The 12,809-nt window shown below is 40.8% G+C and overlaps 1 non-coding gene across 1 annotated transcript; it reads right to left on the reverse strand.

Annotated features, from left to right (window-relative positions):
- Positions 1-1,048: 1,048 nt before the first annotated feature.
- Positions 1,049-1,123, reverse strand: Trnar-gcg. Its single transcript has one exon. It is a non-coding gene; the product is annotated as a tRNA-Arg (tRNA).
- Between the last annotated feature and the right edge of the window lie 11,686 nt (positions 1,124-12,809).

The raw sequence follows: 12,809 nt of genomic DNA on the forward strand, positions 1-12,809 counted from the left end.
AAACTACTCTCAATTTACCAGCGGAACCCCACGAAAATCGTGTGTTAGATTTGAAGATTAGCGTGTTCGAGCACACCAACAGACATCATGACAGTCTTAGATAAAACTTGAAATCTTTTTTCCCTTATCCGATTTCTATGAAATAAAACCTAAATTTTGCCCCAGACTACACTTAAGTTACCAGTCAGAGGTCCAAGAAAATTTGTGTAGTATTTCTGAAGATTAGCGTGTTCAAAGAGACAGGCAAGGTAATTCTGCAGTTTCATTATTAGCACAGATATTGATATGTACCTCAGTTTTGTATATAGTAACACAAATGTTTGCATATATGTAATTGTCCATTGTATTTAGATTTCAAGATATTTTATTTGCATTCACTCATTTTGTATGTTGTCTCGATTGTATGTTTTGAGGATTTACAACTTTGAACTTTTATGTAATCATACAACAACACGTGTGTGATAAAATTTGCTGCCATTATATTTTGTTTGTCATCTACTTATACTTCCGTAATATTTATGCTGTTCATACTTACTTTTCTGAGTTCTTTCTTTAAACCACTAATCATTTTCGCAGTCATTGGCTGTATCCTCGATGTAATTACATGCTTTCACGTGTTCACCCACATGTGCCATGGCTATGTTTCATAGTTACAGTCCTTCTGTCCACTTATTAAGCCCAGAATGAGATTTTCACTCTGCAGCGGAGTGTGCACTGATATGAAACTTCCTGGCAGATTAAAACCGTGTGCCCGACCGAGACTCGAACTCGGGACCTTTGCCTTTCGCAGGCAAGTGCTCTACCAACTGAGCTACCGAAGCACGACTCACGCCCGTTACTCACAGCTTTACTTCTGCCAGTATCTCGTCTCCTACCTTCCAAAATTTACAGAAGCTCTCCTGCGAACCTTGCAGAACTAGCACTCCTGAAAGAAAGGATATAGCGGAGACATGGCTTAGCCACAGCCTGGGAGATGTTTCCAGAATGAGATTTTCACTCTGCAGCGGAGTGTGCGGTGATATGAAACTTCCTGGCAGATTAAAACTGTGTGCCCAACCGAGACTCGAACTCGGGACCTTTGCTTTTCGCAGGCAAGTGCTCTACCAACTGAGCTACCGAAGCACGACTCACGCCCGTTACTCACAGCTTTACTTCTGCCAGTATCTCGTCTCCTACCTTTCAAACTTTACAGAAGCTCTCCTGCGAACCTTGCAGAACTAGCACTCCTGAAAGAAAGGATATAGCGGAGACATGGCTTAGCCACAGCCTGGGGGATGTTTCCAGAATGAGATTTAAAGTTTGGAAGGTAGGAGACGAGATACTGGCAGAAGTAAAGCTGTGAGTACCGGGCCTGAGTCGTGCTTCGGTAGCTTAGTTGGTAGAGCACTTGCCTGCGAAAGGCAAAGGTCCCGAGTTCGAGTCTTGGTCGGGCACGCAGTTTTAATCTGCCAGGAGGTTTCACTTATTAAGTGTTTACACAGTGAATTCTGTAGGTAATTAATTTGTTTGATGTTTTATGGTGAACAACAAAATTGTTTTAGTGACCACTAGTTTATTATGTAGTTTAATCAACCCTTTCATTAATACAAACATATGTGGTGTGGTATCCATACTTCGTGCTTAATTGTGCCAACCCTAGTAGTTTTCCTTGAATAAGATGTTTCTTCTGTGTGATACCGTTTTCCTCAAACTTGCATTTATGTGGAGATTCGCTTCCCTGTAGGTCACCAGGGATCATACTTATAGCATCTTAGGAAATGCTAAATGTTCAACCAAAACATTGCATCCAAAAATCCTATGATTTTCGTCTTCATGAATCTGTTATAAAAATACGTTTCCATTGGAATTCTACAACAGCATTCTTGCAGTCATATTGAAAAATTTTAATACTAGTAGGCATTTTGTTACTCAAAAATATGAATTAAATCTTCTCCGTTTTCAAGGTGTATCAATTCGAATAAAAATCTCAAGCCTTTGATTGCCACCTCCACCATTGTCGTCAGGAGTAAAACCACTGACTGTCAGGGCCGTTTGTTTTTTCTTTATTGTAATTTCATTCCCCTGCCCCATATGGGCAGGGGAGGGCTGGCAGCGGCACAGTCCACCACTCTTCAGCCAATTGGCTCTACAAAAATAGAGAAGGGTGATTATATAAAAAGGAAGGAAAAAGAGGGGAGGAAGGTGTGGTGGGTGGGCTGGGGAGGTGCACCAAGAGGCAGGAGATGGACAGGGTGGGAGATGAAGAGGGAAGGCAAGGCAGAAGGGAGTGCAGAGACACTGAAGGGGAGCACGGGAGAGGGAGGGGGCGTAAGAGAGGGAAAGCTGCTCAGAAGAAAGTAGCAGGAGGAGAGGGAGCCCTGAAGAGGAGGCAGGAGGAAGGTGGGGTTAGAGTTGGTAGGACAGATAGACGTCAGGGCAAAGCTCATCATCTGGGAGGGGTAGGTGCTGGAAGTTGCGTTGGGAAAGGAGTTGGAGGACGTGGAGATGGCGAGAGGGCAGGACACAACAGTAAAGGCACAACAACAGGCTGAGGGTGGAGAGGGTGGGGGACACCAGGGTGTGGGGAGGGGTATCGAGTCAGTGGACAATATACAGGGTGTGGATGTGTTCAAGGAAAAGGAGAAGGTGGGGGAAGGGAATCAGGTCACAGAGGATGTGCTTGGGGGACAGAAGGCGGATGTGGAAGGCGAGGCAGAGTGCGTGGCGTTCCAAGATTTGGAGGGCTTTATAGAACCTGGGAGGGGCAGAAATCCAAGCGACGCTGGCGTAACAAAGGACTGGGCGGTTTGGGGCCGGCACGGTCCTCCGCTTATATAGCCACGATTCGGCTTCTGGCACCAGTCAGAGAGAGCTGAAACGACGCATGCGCGGAAGGTGACTGGGGAGTTCATAGCAGCTCTGGACCACCACAGGGCAGAATGACGTCATGTGGCGCGAGGGGACGGCGCGTCTTTGAAACTGCCATTCCCTCCTCCCTACAATTATCAAGCATTCGCCGTTGCTTCCTTTCGACACCTAGAGCCCGCCCCCTCACCCTACTGAGTGTATACCCATGGTCTCTGCTAAAATTTTTGCTGTTCACTTTGATCTCGGCTGCCTCTTTCAAAACAGAAACCCACTGCGTTGACGCATGAGCCAAGACTCTCGTGTTTTCAAATAGTATTTTGTGTTTATTTTTCAAGCAGTGCTCCGCTATGGCCGACTTGTCAGGCTCCCTGTGTTTAATATGTAATTTGCGCTCGGTACAACGCTCTGCAACAGTGCGAATTGCATGACCTATATAAATGCTGCCGCTTTCTCAAGGAACACCATACACACAGTGCACACGAAGAGTTATGTCCTCTTTAACAGGGAGAAACATAACTTGTATCTTGGGGGCGGGCCAAAACACTCCTCCAGTCCATATCTCTGTTGTACATATCCTAAGTTGCCCCACAGTCTGTCAGGAAAGCAGCTGGTTTGGCCTCTTCAACCGATTCGCAAGGTCCCTTCTTCGCTGGCACCTGAAAGCGTCAGCAATGTTTCCATTCCTGTAACTGTTCTCTCTGAACACGTGTCTCAAGTGCTGCAATTCAGACTGTAGGTGGTCGTCGTCAGAAATAACTTTTCCTCTGTGTGTTAACGCGTTAAGGACCGCTTTCTTGAGTTCTGGGCGGTGAAAAGTATAAGCGTTCAAGTACCGATCAGTGTGCATTGGTTCCCTGCATACTGAATGACCAAGCTGGCCTCCGGCCTTCCGCTCAACTAAAACATCCAGGAACGTTAGCTTGGCATTCTTCTCCATCTCGACGGTTAATTTAATGTTGGGATGCACGCAGTTCATGTGATCGACGAACTGCTGCAGTGCGCTTTCACCGTGAGGCTATATGAGGAAGCTGTCATTGACGCACCTTGTCAACGGGCCGAGTTCAGAACTGCTCCTCAAATAAATTCGCGACAGCCGGAGACGGAGGTGAGTCCACCGCCGTGCCATCCGTCATTTCATAATATTCGTCGTAGTACAAGAAGAACGTTGCCGTTAGAAGATGACGGAACAATTTGAGGGTTCCAAGTGGAAATCGTTGGTCCAAAGATTCACGTGTCTTGTACTGGCGCTATTACATCGTTTCGGCCTGTTGCCATTTTCTTCAGTGTTTCAGCAAATGTTTGCGAGTTCACAAAATGGTGTTCACAGTGTCCCAGTTTTGGTGCTAACAATCCTGCGAGATGTTTTGCCTGTCTGTAGGTGGGCGAGCTGATTGTACTCAACACTCGAAGACTTCTCTCTCAGCAGTGTTCCACCTTATTACGCTACCCAAATAAAATTTAACACTTTTACTTTCTACTAGAGACTATACATAAACAACATTAATGAACTCTTACTGTCGCTGCGTTGGCGTTCTCTTTCACTAAAAACTAAGCTACATACAAATATTATAATAGACAAGGAGACGAAGGATTCCCTTAACTCGACGGCGACTGGAGCATTCGAAGGTTAGTAACATGTGGACTTGATTCACCCATCAGTAGCTTGACCTTGCACTTTGTGACATCAGACTTCCCCACGTTGTTTATATCAGTCAATTCTGATTCTCCTTCCTCTTATCTCTACCAACAGCATACTGGACAGGTACATATTTAGACGGAGACGCAAAAAATAGCATTGACTAGTAATCTAGTTTTACATAATAAAAACCTGAAATTAATAACAACGCCTAAGTACACTCATTACTTGGTAATATTTCCATAAACATGCTACTTTATGTTCATAATACGGCACCTTATCTGTGACAGTATATCATAAATCCTAACTACATTCAGAGCTTGTCAACATGTCCATAGATAATTACGATGTTTTTATATGCCAAATTACTGAGACGATTACTGAGTTTCACTGAAACTCTAATACATATTGCATGCGTGTTTTAATTTGACAGTGGCTGGGTGTCTTAAAAGCTATGTAGACTTACTGAGAGGACACGGGAGTTTATAGGATAAATATTTTTTTAGAGAAAAGGAAAAGAATTCACCAATAAAAGACATCATTGCCTTCACTTGAGAGTCGGGGATAAATTCCACTTTGCTGCAGTATAATGTGTTATCTACAATTATTTTCACAAACCTATAATTTACTTGTCATCATGATTTACTTTCTCGAAGTGTGGAACAATGTTAGTGAATGATGTGTATGTGCGTGTACACATAGATTAATATTTAAAAACATTCATCATCGCTATGCTATTGCTTTTCATTTGGAATAAAATATTTCCACATTTAAGATGTGTCACTTCTCAGAAGGCTAAGTAAATGTTCTGTCTCCTGTTTACTTGTTTGTATTACGTAAGCGTCATATATTATGGTATAATTCTTAAAATTGTACGAAATATTTCATGTCGCATTTGTGATCTTTGTATCACTAATGCTATATTGTTACTTACCAGCTGTGTATATTCTCCCTATGACTTCACTAACCTTTTCGGAAGCCACATCAATGTATACCTCAATCTCTATCACGTATCTGGACGATTTGCACATAACCACCATGACATCTTCTGTCTTTATGGCTGACTTATATTTCGCCTAATAAATCTCCTAAACGCTATAAACATCATAGGCAGGACCATCACTTGCCTATGACTTCAACAGAACTCAAATGGGCGAAATACACATCACCTGATAAACTCTCGTTATACAGCATACCATTGCTCACTCCTAAGACAACCTTCACTTTACCATGACCACAGAACTGTAACACTCTTTGTCACTACCTCTGTAAATTATTATTACTTCATGGTTTCATTATGACCGTTCTTTGTTATCCACCTCTTCTGCTGAAATAAACTTATATAAGACTGTACAATACTGCATGTACTCTGTGTAGCTTGTTTCTTAAAAGCCTTCATGACCATGAATTAAATTTCTTTACGTGTTAGTTTGTTAACACATCGTTGCAACTGAAGCATTTGTATACCTGTTAACTATGAAAAGATTGTTTCATTGTATTGCCTGACTTATAAATATTTCAACTTCACTTCAGTCTATTGATGGGTGTGTTTGCTACTAATACAAAGTTAATGTGTGTTCTCCTAACCAAAAAGTTCATTTGCTAGTTTCATTTCAGTAGTATCGTGTCTAGAACTACAGCATGTTTCAAAAACTTGTGTACATTTCATTTCTTCACTACAGGACATTTTTATTTATTAACATAATGTTGTCACATATCAATAATATTACACCATGTTCATGTGATATTTACATTGGCAAGTCACATAATGTCATATCAGGTGAACATTTCGTACTGTTTGCTCACTACGACTTACCTTGCTTATTTCTTTTAAACTAATTGTAGAGTTCATAACTCCCTTTCTCATCGCTAATAGACAATAATAACGAAGAAGATAGGTGTTGTCCTGAGTGCAAGAAGAGGAAGTCTCAGTAATATTGAACGAAAATAAAATAACCTTGTCAGTTAACCTGGGCACCTGATAGTCGTCAGTTACGTGGCATTACAATGGATGTGTGTCCTCTGAGATTATTATTCATGATACTTAAATATCAACTTTACTGTATATACCTTTGATTATACCTATTTTCGTATTGGCGACTTATACTGCATTTGGGTGTGCTGTTCTAGTAATCCTGTTAGGCCCTTAATATTTTTCATAATTTTCTTAAAATTCCTGTGTTGAATTTGGATGACATATGTTTTGACCTAATAAGAACCAGCTCACCAGCTTGATCATTTATTTTTTTAATCCTCTTGTTATGTTGACCCTTCTCTTTGTAGCCTTGTCTTTTGCTATATTCTCTCTTTTCATTCAGTTACATCTCTGTTCAGAAAATATACTAACAGTTCAGTCCCTGTGGTGCTATATGTTTGGTAATATGAAGCAGCTTGTTCATGATCCTCTCAAAGTATTCCATGTAGTCCACCATGTATGATGTTTCTTCAAGCAATAACTTCTAAATAACCTGTTCAGTTCACCCATGAGCCTTGCCAATGGACTGGACAGTGGGTGATACTTAGAGAAGTAAATTGGTTTTATATCTAATTCTTGCAACATGTTCTTCAAGCACTATGAAATAAACTGTGTATTATTAAATTCTCTAGTTTTTCAATTTTCGTAATATAATCTTTCTCAGTGCTTTTGGGAACCGCATTTTCAGTGCATCTTCTAATCCATATAATTTCACATGCTTTGACAACAAGTCCAGAACTACAAAAACATACTTTTACCCCCTGTGTGTTGTCTGAATGGGGCAGTATAACTCAACAGCGACCTATTTCAATACTTTCACCAGTCTAATAATGTGCATTTGTGCCTTACTACTCAAATTTAAAGCCTTAGTTTTGTTATACACTTTACAGCATTCCAAAATTTTGTGCATTCTCTTTTCCAAATTGTTAATGTAACAGCCTTCTTTAAGTTGATCCATACATTTTTTGGTAGAAAAATGTGCATAGGTAAAGTGTGTGAATCTTACTGATCTTTCAACTGTTTGTTCTGGCCAGTATACTTCCCACTGCTGTTTATGGGATTTGCTCTACGATATAGTAGTCATACAGGTATAACATTATATTTTCTAACTTTCTCATTAGTCACCCTATTCTATACTGCTTTAAACATTTTTATCATGTCACCTCTATAATGGTCCCTCCTCATGTTCTTTAACGAATCCTTTACCCTTTCATATTTTACTTTTGTGTCCTGTGTCACTGAATTCCACATTATCAATGCCCATCGGCAGTCTGAAACATGTGTTTGCCATCTTGTCACTTTCTCCTGGTATATATTTAGTCGTCAAGTCATATTCCTGTAGATACCCATAACATTAATCGACTGTCATTAATCAGCAATTGATTAGGAGTGAAAATACTTTACGATCATTAAACACTTTCACCTTTCTTCCCATAATGTAGTAACTGAAGTCCAATCTATCACTAGCACTTCCTTCTCAGTCACTGAGTATCTTCTCTCCCAACTATTTAATATACTGATGGTCCTTTTTCCAGTGTATTTCCATTTTGAATGAATTGACACAGACGGGATCAAAGGCCATATCTTGAACTGTCAAAAAAAAAAAAAAAAAAAAAAAAAAAAAAAAAAAAAAAAAAAGGAAAAGGTAAATTTAGATCAGGATGCTTTTGCATGGTTTTTCTTTAGTTTTATGAAATTCTGGATCACATTAACTGGTCCATATCCCAGTGGCATTTTTCTTCGTTAATTCCATTGAAGACTTTGCATTAAGTGCTTGACTTGTCGCAGAGTTGTGATAGAAACTGATTAAACAGAAAATGGCTTTAATTTGCTTTTTCTTATGGCGTGAAGAACCCCTGATTGCTTCTAACTTTTCTGGGTCTATTCCGATGCAATCGCCCTATATGATGTGTCACAATAATTCACTTTCTCTCTTTCCAAATTCTGAGTTGTCATGGTTTGGACTAATGTTATTCCCTGAGATACACATAATACTTGGGCAGTACTTCGATATAATCTTTCAAGTTCTTCACATGAATTAATATGCTATTTATATAGACTATAATTTTGTTGAAAGTTCGTCTCCTAATACCTGATCCAACATACGAAAGAAAACTGATGTAGAAATTTTTAAGCCAAATCATATGATTGTAAAATGATAATTTCTTCCTTTGTAAACAAATGCAGTGAGTGCACTTTCTGCAAATTTCGGCTAAAGACGCTTGCCAGGAAATGGCTTTTAAGTCCATGTTGCTTAAAATTTCAGTGACATTGAACTTATAACACAAGCTCTTCTAATACTTCTGGTGCGTCCATCCACGATATTATTAATTGGTTAATGGCTCTAGTATCAAATGTAACAGACACTGATCCATCTTTCTTCGATACTGTGATGGTATGGTTGCAGTAATTACTCAATGAATGCTCAATAACTCTCCATTCTACCATTCTTTTTGTTTCTTTGTCCACTGCATTCCTCCTAGTTAATGGTGTGGTGTAAAGTTTAATTTTGAATGCGTCATTGTACTTAACTTGAAAACAATACATCTTCACACAGCATCTGGCTTCTTTGAAAATGTGTTTTGATATTTAAGCAGTATCTCTTACAATTCGCTGGCTTCGTCTCCACTTACTCTTTCGATGCTTGCAACACTTTCTTCAATATTTACATCTATTCTGCCTTCTTTGGATTGTGCCGTCCTCTCATGCATGTTCCGTTTTCGTCCAAACCAGGATTCAAACACATTTGTTCTCTCATAACACTATCGGTATTACCTTGCATGGTCACATTTCGTTCGAATCTGAACACATTTTCATCCTCACTTTCTTTTATTGTCATTATGCTCTCAGTGAAATCTGACGTTGTGCTGTTTGCTATTAGCCACATTCCTTTAATTAAACTGTCACATAGAATTTACAGAAACTATTTTGTCTTGCAGTTTAAACTCTAAAAAAATTTTTCTTTTTTATAAGCTTACTTTAGGTTACAGACACTGTAATCACTTTAACTCCTTGTACCAATACTTCTGGAATCTTCATACTCTTCTTTATTACTTACCTTTGATAAGCTTTTTTTGTTTTCCCTCTGCCCTTCTAATAACGATATCAAAATTAACATCAATTCTGGTGCTAGATTTTGCTTATGTTCCTCAACGTTACTCGCTTCTGGCAAAGTATCACCTGGTAAGGTACTATAACTTAATCTGTGCATATCTCCTACCAATTCACTTGAAATGTCGATGTCAGATTCTGTGTCTTCAGCGTTTTCATTCAAATCGACCATCTCAATGTGGTCGGGTAAAACAGTATCTTCATTGTCTTTGCTGCCAGTTATAATAGTATATACATTTTTATGCATATTATGTCTAACTTCGTTATTTATGTTTCGTAGCTGATGCAAAGGATCTTCGCTGCTACAGTTTTCATGCACTTCTTCCCTACTTCTACGACGATACCTTCCTTCCCCTTCACTTACGATTTTTTATAACCTACACGATCAGTAGAGGCGCTGCACCTCTTGAAAGGCCATCTTACCTAGTCCTGTCTTTCCTGCGGTCTGTGGAACTGTGATATCATCCAGTATTGTCTGATAAACATTTAGTAAAGTGCTAATGACGTGGGTACCATGTGTTACACAGCAAGAGAGGCAGTGTTTGGTTTGGCTCTGCTCGCAGGGAGTCTGCTCTGGAGTTCAATACAGGACCATTCCTTGATGAGTCCGAGCTTAACTTACCTAGTAACAAAAGACATAACCTCCTTCGCTGACAAGTAGGACCCCATGATGTTTCGTCAACATACTTGAAAAGTATTGACTGGGATAGAATATTTTTTTTTGTGGAACAGATGGCGGTTGCATATTATAACATGTCAACACTTGACCTCATGGTTCATTTTTTGGACAAGTATGGCGAAAACCAAACATTTCGGAACATGGGTAAGGCACCTCATATCCGACCAGAATCTTAAACAACATATCCTCATGAGCAAAATATCTTTGACCATCTGGTTAATAGCCTGTTGGTCCACCTCTGGAACGCAATACATCAGTGATTATGCGTGAAGTGGATTCGAAAAGTGCTTGGTAAGTTTCTGCACGTAGCTGACACCAGATGTCGAGGCACAGGTACCGCAATTCCCGTAAATTAGGACTGGTGGCTTTGTCGGCGCGGATGTGCACCCGATAACGTCCCGGAAGTGTTTTATCGGGTTCGAACCATACAAATTTGGTGGCCAAGACATAACGTGAGTACACTGTCAAGCTCCTCAAGTCACTGTAACGCGATTCTCACCTTATGCTACGCACAGTTATCATGCTGAAAGATGCCATCGCTGGCGGGGAAGACATGAAGCATGAAAGGATGTAGGTGATCTGCAATAATATTCACACAATCCACGGCTGTCTGAGCCCTCGATTGCGAAGCCCAGATGAATGTCCCTCTTAGCATAATGCTGCTCCATGAGGACGTGTCTATGGCGTAGTGCAGTTGATGACCATCAACCTGGTGTAACAAGAAACCTGAACATCCGAGCAGGTGACACGTTTCCATTGTTTCACGGATCTATCTCGAAGATACCGTGGCCACTGGAATCGTAATTGATTCTGTAGTTGGGTCACATGGAAAACTGCATGGGTCGTCTTCTTTCTCAGCAATGTGTCCTGGAGCCTTGCGCTTCCTTATAGTCTCTCGTCAGGCCAGCGACAGATCACCGACTATGCTCGTTTACAAAGCGGGCAAGATCCGAGCTCCACGTTCTGTCGACATAGAACATCGTCTCGCGTTTTCGTTGTTCCCCGCCCTTCGACCACTTTCCATAGATGTTCATGGCAGGAGTACGCGAATAGCTGACGAGCTTCGTCGTTCCCGAGATGCTCATTCCCCGGCGCCGCCCGATAAAAATCTGTAGTTTGTCAGAGTTGCTTTTGTCAACGGGTTTTCCCTTTCGCGGCGCGTACCTTCGCTAGAATGTGTCCCCATTCCCTTGTGTTCCGCCTGGACACAGTACATTCCCTGTTGCGTCTCGTGCTGTTGACGCTACCGGGCGGTATTCAATCACGGTGTCACAGACGGCAGTCGTCATAATGTTTTCGATCGTCAGTACTCTTGGAATGCTGCCTGATGGCGCGTTGCTCCTCGTTCTGCTGATAGCAGCTTTACAAGAAGAAAGCAGTTCATCTCATTTGTACCTGATAAGACACCGTCGTTTACCAAATAACAAACTGTTGGATGTGCCGTATTGCTCCTTAGGGTAATTCCTTCCTTGTGATATTAATTATTCTAAATGATGATGCTCCGTTTAGTACTTTTCAAACTATTATTTAAGGCAGAAAATGCATTCATTGTCCAGAACTATGTCTCAATTAATAAATGGGGCGACGTTTCGACGGTGACACTCTCTGGTGAAGAAGATGAGAAGGCTCTCATAGAAACGTCACGTAATTGGACGAACTCAATCGGCTGGCAATCCAAATTTAGCTCAGCTCCCTGAGAAACATTGTGGGATCATATCCACTTTTTAACGTTTTTAATGCAGGATATAAGGGGTAAAAGGACAGTTATGTTTATTTGTGGTACCTTAACGTATACACACATCAGTGTCTGCTTGTATTTTCTATGCATCGAACAGTCTACCCACAAACACGCCACAAACTTTCCGGCGTGCTGTTTTCTGCTTGGCTGTAAATGCACCATTAAGTGGAACGTGCTGGTCAGTGTAGGCTTACCGTTTTGCGTTCGCCTGTTCACACTTCAACAGCTGACAGCTGCTCAGAGGAAAATAAGCGTTAAAGGCTTGCTCTTTAAACATTTACGGGGGTACTAACCGACCTAAAAACATAGTACTCCTAATTATTAGATTGCAAACGAAGTAAATTCGGACGTAATGTTGTTCAGTAGACCGCCCTAATTCACCAACAGAAATATCAGCACTTATACCTATTACATGCTGTATATTCCACATTCCATCTACATTTCATCACGCTGTATGCATAACTGATGTTTTTGCGAGTTTTTCCCTCGATTTATGGACTCTATTGTTAAAAACACCATGTCAGTTCACTTGAACTTTTTATGTCAGGTGTGCTGGTATTTCTCATCACGGTTACGGTTACGGTGGACTGCATTAAAAAAAGGTTTACATGTTCGACTTCTGAATGTCTTACGATGGAATGTTGCCTTCGTATGCAGTGTTGGTTTCAAGCTACGGATCTGTCATAGATATGCGCAAGTTTGAAGTTGCAGCAGATCGGGATGCTTTTTAAGGCATGGAGTGGTCACCACACAGCAATGGAAAGGACAGCGGAAAGGATGATAATAAATCTCGAGATACGATGAATACACCGATAAGAAGCAG

The sequence above is a fragment of the Schistocerca americana genome, chromosome 1, assembly GCF_021461395.2.
Source record: "Schistocerca americana isolate TAMUIC-IGC-003095 chromosome 1, iqSchAmer2.1, whole genome shotgun sequence".
NCBI classification, from domain to species: domain Eukaryota; kingdom Metazoa; phylum Arthropoda; class Insecta; order Orthoptera; family Acrididae; genus Schistocerca; species Schistocerca americana.